Source organism: Ursus americanus, chromosome 4 (assembly GCF_024610735.1).
Source record: "Ursus americanus isolate L20-20 chromosome 4, mUrsAme1.1.p, whole genome shotgun sequence".
NCBI classification, from domain to species: domain Eukaryota; kingdom Metazoa; phylum Chordata; class Mammalia; order Carnivora; family Ursidae; genus Ursus; species Ursus americanus.
Window position 1 is genome coordinate 24,451,933 of NC_142130.1, and position 11,861 is coordinate 24,463,793.

Sequence of the window (11,861 nt, forward strand, 5' to 3'; positions counted from 1 at the left end):
GATGAGACAGGGAAGTGACTGCTTCGGATCCAAGAGTTAAAAAGTGGTCAAAAGCCTGGGCTCAAACTCTTCATTCTTGGTTTGGAGTTCTTGGCATTGATCATACCTACCCGTTGTTTCAAATCATAATAATTATAGAAGGCCAAAAATCAACAGAGCCGCAAGTAAGAATGGGCTTGTTTTTACCTTCAGATATTTTTTGGTAACTCCCCAATTGTAGTTGATTTGTATAAATCTAAACTGGGCTGTCTATTTGTTAATAGTCTGTAATAAACAGATGCAGTTGCACCGCCATGCAAAGAACACAGGTGAGGAAGGGTTTACTGGGGCTTATTTGCATTCCGTTATCAAAATAAGATATGAAAAGTACCTCCCGGGAGAAATCAGAACTTTTGAACACTAATATTTCACAGGTCAGTGAGTCTTAATAATTCTAGAGACGTCGATGCCTGTCTGTATCTGCAACTGCTCTTCGCACACGCTTATATTTAGCTGGAGAGCACGCTGATGGATAAATAAAAGCAAATTGCAACTGACACACAATATCGGTTCAGGTTTATGCTCGAACAGCTTGAGGACACTTTGTAGCCAAGTTTCTTTTATTGATCATATCAAGCGTCCAATCTATTTCAGTTTAGAGGAACTCTGTTGTTCAGTTCTATAGTATGCAAAAAAAAAAAAAAAAAGAACTGGATGTGCAAACAGGTAAGTTACTGCATTTCAAATGAAATTAGTGAATATCATTTATATCTTTTTATAGTAATCTGAGACCAGGTAGATACTGGAGCAATCTTTTGATCAGCATTAAATTCTTTCTTTCCCACTAGAATGTGTTGAGACCGATATGTGTTTTGGTCCCAATTCCCTCTCATTTCCTATCAAGTTTAGAGGACTGTTATCCCAGTGTGAACTGCTAAGAGAGTTGTGGGCTAGAATAAATTTCCCTACCATATGTCTCTGGTGGTGGGGGGAGACCTGTTCCCTACTCTCTATTCTAATGGTTCCTTCAGTGTAGGGAGCTACAAAGGCGGGATACACCAGCCTCTTCACACCCTTAGCTGGGTAGGGAGAACCAGAGTATGTTGTGCTGGGCCATTTGGAAGTGGGGCCATGGCCTATGCACCTTCCCACTTTCCTCCCCTTTACAGCCTGCCCTCAGAGAACACGTGCTCTTGATTGCTCTTGTCCTGATATAAGCGCAGCAATCAAGGCCTTGGACACGTGGGAGGTCTCTACTGCTCCAGCACTGCTGGGGGGGAGGACAGATAAGTCAATATAATCCTGGGTTCGGTATTAGGAAGTCCACTTGCCCATGGACATAAACCATACTCTCCAAGAAGGGGAAGTGACATAAGCATGGAACCCAGCAGGTGGGAGCAGCTGTCTCATCAGACTCAAGTTCCAGCTCCGTGAGATGTGGACATCACTCTTCATCCCCCAGCACCTGCTGCCAGGCCAGGCACGTATAGTGGGCTCTCATACAGTTAGTGAACGAAAGTAAGTCAGGGCAAGAACTTAGATGTTTTGATTTTGAGCCTCTTACACCCCACTGGCTGCTGTGATCAGCAGGAAACACACTCCAGTCTGTCAAATACCACAACATGCCACCTGCGGCACATTCCCACCGGTGAGGCTCCGGGTTCATCTCACCCTCTTATAGAAACCAAAATGGCTGGGCTGGCATGGGCCATCTCTCCCACAAGGTTTCTTCTCCCTTAGGGGAATCTTATATTTACCATACCTTTCCCCTCTTCTCATTCCCCACTTCCTACTAAGATGGTGCCCCTCGTGCCAGGCTCTTCTGCATGTGCAAACACAGTCCACCTGACCATCTCCTGTCTCTTGTTCAGCTCCCTCCCATTTGCCACAGGAACATCTCTCTTTTTCCTTCTTTCTCCTTCATACACTCTGGCATGAGCCCTGAACCACTCTCAGACTGACAGCCTGACCAGTAGGGCTAGTGATACCCCAAGTTAAAGGCAAAGGAAGGCTTTCATTTTGTAGTGAAATTCACATTACAAAGAACCTGTTTCATCAGCCCCTCAAAGTTCTTCGAAATATCCAGAAGTTTCTCTGAGAAATTCTACCAAAATCTCTATCAATACCCTCATCTTCTGTTTTCCTCAGGTACCAGTGTGCTACCTAAAAACTCAAACAAAACTACCGCCCTATATTTTAAATTACTAGAACGTGTTTTACTATTTTTATCACAAACATACTATGCTTCAATTCTATTATGGGGCCCAGAGACTTTAGAGAGATGGGCTGGGGCTCTGGTTGCCATTTAAAGCATTATCTAAGAGGCACGCCCTGAGCCCCAAAGAACCAAGTCACAGGTAAGCTGCTCATGCTTTGTGATCCTCAGAGAATTCCTCAAGGAGTTCCGTGGTGGAGATGCAAAATGAAAATGGGCAGACTAATCATCCTGAACACTGTTGACCCTTTTTCTAAAAACAGTGAATTGTTGAATTTAAACAATTTTGACCAGGGTAGACTAAAGTATGTGTCTTGGAGGAGCATTATATTGTCACGGGAGCCACTGTCTTCCACTCTGATCTGGGATGTTCTCAGCCTTCCTTTTTGACTCAGGAGCTGAGGTCCATCTGTCAGGCCCTCTGCATGCCTGTCTTCCCGCCTCCCTCGTCTGAGTAGTAGCGTGGTAAATGTACGTCTGTGGCGGTTGTGCACCAGGGGTCCCTTTGGTGTCGCATCTGTCACGCAACAGGGCTTGGGACATAGCATGGGTTACAGAACAGAGTTTACCTGGAAAACTTACAAAGTGAAGTTCAGCCGTGGGAAGCACGTGAACCAATCTCTTGCTTTTCCACGGAGAGGCATCCTGGGGCCAGGACACCCTGCTGGATCCGCCAATAGCTGCATGTTCCCTTTGGAAGGTCACGCTCGAGAGCATACTTAAGCAGGTGGGGAACTGCGGATTGCATGGGTGCCAGGCTGTCTGGCTTTTATATTCCAGTGAGTTTCGATGTTTACAGGAATTACCTATGAAAGCTAACTACCTAGCACCTGCAAGCCCTGGGGATCATAGGAACTTGGGTTCAGAAAGAGACCCTCCTACCCAGGAGAGGAAACCTCTTGCCAGGTCCCACTGGAAGGTGAATTTGGGTGCAGCTCCTCCTGCTGGGAGAAAGGGAAGTCTCTGGTCCCAAAGAATTAATTGTCCAAGTAATCCGGGATGTGTTCCCAGGGACACGTGTAGGCAATCTTGCTTGCAACAGCAGAGCGGGACACTGGAAGTCGTAGAAAATCGAATCCTTCACCAGAACCTGTGACTCTAAAAAAAAAAAAAAAAAAAAAAAGAACCTGTGACTCTTTCATTTTCTAAGTTGCCTTTGAAAGTCATGGCATCTGTATCATACTCTACCTCCCCATCTTCCGGGCCACTCTCTCCCTCATGTTTGTTCTCTCTTGTTTGGCCTACTGCACTCCCTCTTAACTCTTCTTCCTGCCTCCAGTCTCTCTGAAAAACATCTATCTTGCACATCACACCAAGCTTAATCCTCCTGATGTACAACCCTGACCTTGTTACTTGCATCAGTCAGGATAGGTGAGGCTATGCAGCAGTAACACACAAATCCTACGGTACAGTGGCTTCAAACAGCAAAGGCTTATTTCTCACTCTCTCTTTACACATCCATGACTTGACAGCTGGGCATTCGGTTCCATGTCATCATTGTCCATGCTCTGAGACCAAGGCTGGGGAACAAGCCACTGTCTGAAGCATTGCTGGGGCCGTAGAAGAGAGAAGAGAGAGTTCTAGAAGGTCTCTCACTGCTAGTTAAACATCCTGGGGGTGATGAAAGCCACTTCTGCTCACAACGCATTGAGCGGAACCGGTCTCATGGCCCCATCCGCAGGTGGCCGGGAAGTACAATCCTATCACGTGTTCAGAAGACGTGGATGCAGAACCATTTAACGAGCAGCACTAAGGACTATTGTGTTATTCTTTTGCTTCAAAAGCGAGCACACTGATCACGTCCTCTGTTTTTCAGGACAAAGTCAAAATGCCTTAGGCGTTAAGATCTTCCACCCTCTCATCTAACCTCAGGTAACTAAACCAGCAGCATCTCCCACTTCCTACGCGTTTCACAAGGAAGCCACGGCTCACATTTCACTGCACAGATGGTCCTCGTACATCGCTGCCCAGCACTCCGCACCTTTCCTCCTGCTGCTCCTCCCATCAAGTTCTAGCCATTTCAACAGGCCAAAGTCAAAAGACATTCTTTCTAGGAAGCCTCCTACAATCCTCCCAACCAGAAGCAACCACTTCTCTGTGCAAGATCTTTAACAGGCAGGGCCCAATCTGTGCCTCTTTATGGTACTTAACACAATTTCTTTTCTTTTATAATGAAGAATATTTATAATTTAGCCATGAGGCTAAAAGGGACTTCAGAGACTGTCTAGTTCTTAAACCTTCTGCACAGCACAGCCAAGTCTTCCATCATCTGTTTAAAACTCCACAGTTTGGGAGAACCCACTGCTTCCCACGCAGCCCATTCTACATTTCTAAACTTGAACAGCTCAGAGTATTTAAAAAGCAACAATAAGAGCACAGTTAAAAGCCCTTCGTTATGTGAAGCTAGTACCTACCTGTCTCCTTTCCAAACAAGGAAACCAAGGCACCCTAAGAGAATAAGAACCTTTCTCTTAAGTAGCAAAGGAAAGTTCTAGTTTAATTTATCTCACTGTGCTGCTCAGAGGCTTCTCAGCTTTTGGACTGTGATGTGGATAATCTCCTAAGAGACTGAGAGGGATGGAAAGACACCAAGGCAACCACCCAGCCTTGTTTACCAGAGCACTCAAGGGTGCTTCTCGCACAGCTGTGCTGAGTGGAAGTGTTTAGATAGAAGACTGTGTGGTCCCGGACAGATGTGGCTGGGCCATGGCTCACTGTCAGACTCTCAACCTGAACCGCTGGGAACACTATGCAACATGCACTGGGCGGCCCCGAGCAGAGCAGTGGAGGAAGCCTGCAAAAGACACCCCCTTCTTAGCAAGCAAACATGAGGACAAAAGCCTACCTAGCATGCTCCGCAGCCTGACTGGCTCCTGGGGGCAAAAAACTCCACCTTTGTCTCGAAAGCATCCTTAGAATATTCTGGTGCATTCTCCAGTTGTTCCATGGAAGAGCACAGCTCTTGAAAAAAAAAAAAAACATAGACTGCAGAATCACTGTCACTCACTGTGTAGTCCTAGACAAATAACTTCACTTTCACTTTCATGAGTCTTTCCTGTAAAATGAGGCAAATAATACTTTCTCAGATGGTGATAAGGATCAAAAGACCAGAAAAAAAAATGCCCTGCTATGGTCTGGCTCAATAAATCATGGTTCCTTCTAGACTTGCTTAGATGAGAGCAAGCGCCTGACCTGGTTGGTATAGCAGGACCCAGCATTTTCAAAACCTTAGGCTGGTTTGTCTCCAGGTGTTCTCTCCCCTGGGTGAGGAGTCCACAGGGCCTAGGGGACACGCCCACCCAGAGTCATGTTCAGCTCCTAAGACTCCAGAATTCCTTGCCCATGTGGCTCTGAACACACACTGAGGATCTTGCTTCCCCAGGACTGAACTGTGGAGGACAAAACCCGATGCTAGTATATGTATCTTTAGGCCAAGTGACAACTGTGTGTGGCGTGTAGGGATAGGCCGGGGAGGGGATGGGGTTCTGGATGGATGTTTGTCAAGAGGCTGGAGCCCACATACATGAGGGTCAGACCCTTACAACGCATTGGCAAATGGGGGTGGGAAAAAGAAGGCAAGCTATGTAACCCAGGGACCTCATTTTGTACACTTGCCTTGGACTTCACCAACTTTAGGGACAGACCTTGTTCTCTCTCTCTTCTGCATTTCTAATCCCTATCTACCCTAGTCCAGTGCACATTCTGAAGCCACAGCACTTCTTCCCTTTTTATGGCTGCATTATATTCCATTGTAGGTATATGCCAGTTTGTCCAGCATCCACTGATGGATATTTGGTTGTTTCCACTTTTTACCTATTGTGAATAATGTGGCTATGTTCGTTGGTATATAAGTATCGGTTTGAGTCCATGCTTTCAACTTTTAGGGGTATATACCTAAGGGTGACATTCCTGGGTCATATGGTATTTCTATGTTTCGTCATTTGAGTCATTGCCAAACTGTTTGGCAAACAAGTGGCTGCACCATATTACTTTCCCACCAGCAATATACAAGGGTTCCATTTCTCCACATCCTTGCCAACACTTGTTATTTTCCTTTTATAAAAAATATTAGCCTGGGGTGCCTGGGTGGCTCAGTCGTTAAGCGTCTACCTTCGGCTCAGGGTGTGATCCCAGAGTCTTGGGATTGGGCCCCGCATTGGGCTCCCTGCTCTGCTGGGAGCCTGCCTCTTCCTCTCCCACTCCCCCTGCTTGTGTTCCCTCTCTCGCTGGCTGTCTCTCTCCCTGTCAAATAAATAAATAAAATCTTTTTAAAAAAATTAGCCATTCTAATGGGTGGGAGGTGGCATCACATTGTGGTTTTGATTAGTATTTCCCTAGTGACGATTATTGAGCATCTTCTCAAGTGCTTATTGGCTATATCTCCTTTGGAGCAATATCAGGGATAACTTAATGAGGTAACCAATATTCTCAGGATAATGAAAAGGAAGAAAGCTAAGACTAGGTTAAACTATGTCTAATGCCCAGAGTACTTTTGGGGTGTCTAATAGAGCCAGTCCCCATCTTGCTTCTAGCCTCTTCCCGAAGGCCAGGGTGACAAACTTCACACCAACAGAAGCCATCAGCCATCCCCATGCCTTAGCGTTTGGACCCACTGTACAGTGCTCGCTATACACAACACACTGAATACTCCATCGACCCAACACGCATAAACACACCCCATTCTCATTTTCGACCCCAGGATTACATTACAGCAGCTGGGAATTGGAGTCCCTTTATAGGATAGCCCCAACCCTCGGTATGCGGTCTGGTCCAAGACCCCAAAACCTATTCCGCAGGATGCATACCCTCTGCAAAGACTGGAATACCCAAGGTTAGGGAAGGGAGGGGCCGCCACCTCCCATCCAAACGGGCTGCCCCCGGCTCAGCCCTGCTCCTTGAATCTCCCCACACAGAGCTTCTGATACAGAGAAGTGAGCCACAGAAAGAAAATGGCCAACATCCCTCCGCTATCTTTCACCATATGGGGACACGGAAGCTCAGGGGGTGAAGCACTTGCCCAAGGTCGCAGTCCAACCGCAACCCAAATCTCGAGCTTGGGTCCCCAACTTCCCAGATTTTGCTCCTGTTGCACACTATGATACGACAAATGTAGAGATAGTCTCTGCCAACATCACCAGTTCGGGTTATGATTTGAGTCAAGATCAGTTTCTTCTGTGCATTGATTTTCTCACTGCAAAAAGAGGCTGCCAATATTGCTCCAACTAATAAAGCGTGTGTGTGCCCCACACGTGCATACGTGTGTGTGCGCGTGCTTCGAGCCCACTGGAAGGCAGTAACTATATAAATATGTGTGTATGTTTGTACTTACACTTTTTTTCTTCATGACCTAGTTGAGGTGGAGAGACATTCTGGGACGAGGTGAAAATGGCACATACTAATTCTACCTGTTTCTTCCTGCATGACCTAGTCTGGTGTTTCCAGGTAAAACGAGTCCCTTTACTCTAAACAAGGAAGCCGAGCTTGTTCTACCAGGTGCACTCAAACCACCCGAAGTGGGAGCCCGCAGCTGCGGTCTGCATTTTACTGGGGTTATGTCCGTGAGAGCGACAGCGGAGGGAAAACGACCTGGTGGCCTGCCAGGAGCCCCAGACTGGCACCCAGGGCCCAAGGTTCAGGGATAAGTGGGCCACTCAAGAGTTGGAGTGGAGTAACTCGAACCAGTTACTCCCCTGCTCAGGGCCTCCGTGTTTCCATCCGCAAAATGAAGGTGTTAAACTGGATTCACAGATATCAATTTTTTAACGGCAAAATCCTTTTTAAAGATAAAATGCGGGGCACCTGAGTGGCTCAGTTGGTTAAGCGTCTGCCTTCAGCTCAGGTCATGATCTCAGGGTCCTGGGATCGAGCCCCACATCACGCTCCCTGCTCAGCGTGGAGCGTGGAGCGTGGAGCGTGGAACCTGCTTCTCCCTCTCCCTCTGCCGCTCCCCCTGCTTATGCTGTCTCTCTCTCTCTCAAATAAATAAATACACTCTTTTAAAAAATAAAATAAAAAAATAAAGATAAAATGTCATGCAGATCCCTAATGTATAAAAGCAGATAAAAGTGGAACCACTCTGAAGGGACCCTTCCCCATTCCCACCCACATCTATGCGTTCAGCCTCCAGCTCACTGGAATCAAACTCTTCGAAGTAAAATCCTGTATAGTTCTATGCCGTGAGAGGAACAGGTTAGATGTAGGAAAAAAAGAAATGGTCGGAATCGGGAAGTAGGATGATAAGGACAGGGGCTGGGGAGGCAGGAGAGGAGGGCAGAGAGAGGAGTGGGACATGTTTAGGCACGATGGAGTTCTTGGAGAGCAGACTGTTTTTCCACCTCCGATTTCCAGAGAGGAAACTGAGGCCAGACAGCTAAGATATAAACTTTGTAACTTTTTGACCCAGGAAGTGTTGAGAATCATAATAAGGAAATGATTATAGAGTGCTTTGAGCTCCTCAGAGACAAGCAGTATTTAAATACAAGGTATTATTACCTCCACAGAGCTCTCTTTTGATTACCACTGTGCTTGAAAATGTGGGCAGACCACTTTTATTTTTCAAAATTCAGGTGTTCAAAAAAATATTCACATGTACAATACCTACCCTCTCCCCCTTATAAGCTAATTCTCAGCTTCCTTGTCACTAGATAATTTAAATGTTCGAAGAGATATTATTCTAGCTTTATCAGCCAAATTGGCAGTCCCCTATTAGAGACGTCTATCCCTTCCAGCTCACTCTCCTCCCATTATTCGAAGGACTCTTAAATTAACAGTGAAAATAATATTATATTTGGAATTTTAAATGTCAGTACCGAACATCAATTAACTGATGTACCAGGTAGGAATTTATCTACAAGAGACCAAATAAATCAGGTTAGCCCTGAGATATTTGGTTGCTTGATACAGGGCCTGCTGTTGAATCTCAGAAGTCAACCCCCTGAAGTTCAGAATGTTCTTTCAGAACTGAAGGGCTTGAGCGTTCAGCTAGCCCTGGAACAGCACAGGACTCCAAGTCAGAAGGTACGTACGTACCTTGTGCATTCATGTCTTCGTTTTACTGTGCATGGGCTGGTTGACCTTGGCAAATCGTTTCACTTCTCCGGTCCTCAGTTTTCTCCTCTGGGGACTGGGGTCCTCTTCCTGTCCTGCCTACTGCCTTCGCAAGACTGCCCCGAGAATCAACACGAAGTGACGTGGAAAACCCCATGCAACCAGCATGAGTGAAGGTTAAGGGCACAGGCTCTCAATCAGACCTTGGTTCAAATCCGGGTCCTGCTACTTACCAGCTACATGACCTTCAATAAGTTGCTTATCTGCCCTCTACCTCAGGTTCCTCATCAGAGAAAGGAGACAATTAATAGTATTTTTCCCATAGGGTTGTTTTGAGAACGTAAAGCCCAAAGCCTGGCCCACGGTCAAGGCTCAGTCAGTGTTGGACTTATTACAAAGCTGCAGGCCTCCACGTGCCCAAGGGTTACTGTTGTTCTCTTTAGTTCCGCTTTCACTGACAACAGACCTGGAGATAACCATGCATCTCTTGTCTCTGAACCGCCTGGGCGCTCCTACTCAAGTGAAAGAAAAAAGGAAATACACTGTGGCCCAGAATGGGGCTCCAGAGAAATCCAAAATGAGCTGTGGTCTAAAAGCGACTTCTCTCCAAGCCTATTTTTAACCAGCTGTGAACTTCTCTAATACGTAAAGGGTGATGCAGCGCTCCCTGAATAGCACTGCTGACGAGCTGCTGCCCCTTCTGCTACTATGTGAATTTATGGAGTTCTGGTCTCACACTTCATTAAAGAAATATACGATGGTGCTGAGACAAGGGGCCAGACACCTATAACTCTTGTCCCACTCTCCCAGTTATAAATCTTTGTTCCTCACTCACACAGAAGAGGAGCTACTGAAGAGATGTTATCACCTGTTCCTTGTTGGTGGGCTCTCTTTTTTAAGCTGTTTGCAACAGACAGCTTTATTAAGAGCTCACCAAACAAAAGGCCTGGCCCAAAGCACCCTCCCAGCTTTGTTACGAATGCTTCCAGTTGCAAGTAACAGAAAAAACTACAATGACTCAAACAAACAGAGGTTTCTTTTTCTCAGGTAAGACAGATAGGAAGAGGATTGCAGATGCCAGTTTAAAGGCAATTCTATTAACTGACCTTCTCTGAGCTTTTTCCTCATGGTTACATTCTGACTGCTGCAGCTACAACCATCACATATATAATTCAGTGAAAAGAAAGAGGAAAGGAAAATGGTGATATCTTTGTCAAGAAATCAAAACATTTCTAGGACCCCTGCAATAATTTACCCTTTTCCCTTATTGGCTACAGATGGGTCAAATGGCCACCCTTATGTGGAAAGCCGTTAGGAAAAATTGTTGGAAGTGAAAGTTGTACCAACCAAGAGTGTCTGCCACAGGAAGGAACAAAAGTGAATGATTGGATAAGCACTAGAGAAACAGGTAAATGAATGTTTGATGCAGAGACCTTCTCTTAGACTGACTCACACCTCACCAGTCATTTTTCCTGGTCCCCTCTGCAGGTGCCACACATTCCCATCCCCTTGCTAGCCCCCCAGGTTAGTCTCACAGTATCATTTTTCCTCCTATATTTCACCTCCTGCTCACATGTCTATTTTACTGATAGTGTTTAATCCCCTTAGTGGCAAAGGGTATGTCCTACTCACCACTAGCACAGTGCCTGGAATATACTAGTTAATCAAGACATAATTGTTCCTGTATTTATTGAATACATTCTCAAGAAAAAATCCAGAAAATATAAGTGACTTATTGCTCAGCACACACATATATGTAAAGCCCTTCAAATCCCTCTTTTGCATTGGTCTATCTAAAAAAAGAAAAAAAGAACCAAAGTTGTGTAAGTGTCATAACCAATGAAACATCAGAGTGTATTAGGGTAATGTCCCTTGTTAATCAAAGAATTCATGGAAATTATTTTTATCCTGTGTCATCTAAAATATTACGTATTGATTTTCATTATTTAATCTGTTTCAGGTTTTGAAGTCATTAACCTAAACAAAGATTGGTGTATCAAAACCAGAGAAGCATGTTAAAAACAAAAATTCCTAAAAGGAATGTTATGGGTAATGTGTTAGAGAGAGGAAGGTACCCAGTGATAGGTCAAGGGGACCCTAAACTGGCTATTGACTGAGATCCCTGTTTACCTTGTAATAGCCCCCAACCCTTCTCTTCAACTTCCCACTAACTGTATCTCTCACCCCCAGCTTAGTAGGTATCTTCATTACATTGGGCCTTGGAAGATAAGTAGGGTTTGGATATGCACACAAGTAATGGCAATAGCAGGAGAAAAGGCATGACAACAGGAAAGAACAGAATCAGAGAGGTTATCTGGGACTGGAGTACATGAGATGGGGGGGAGGCAGGTGAAGAAGGAGATAATGCTGGGGAATTGAGCGGGTGTCAGATCGTAATTCACCAGGGCTTTACATTTGAAGCTGCAGAGTTCAGACGTCATTGCATGAGCAATGGAAAGTTCCTTTTGTTCGTAGAAACATATAAAGTAAGCTATAGTTTTATAAATGTTCATCTGGTAATAGCTGTGTGTATGGAATGGTGGGCCAGAGAGATCAGTTAAAAGGTTTTTGTGATAATCAAGGCAAGAGGTGAAGCAGATCTGAACTAAGGCAGTGGTAG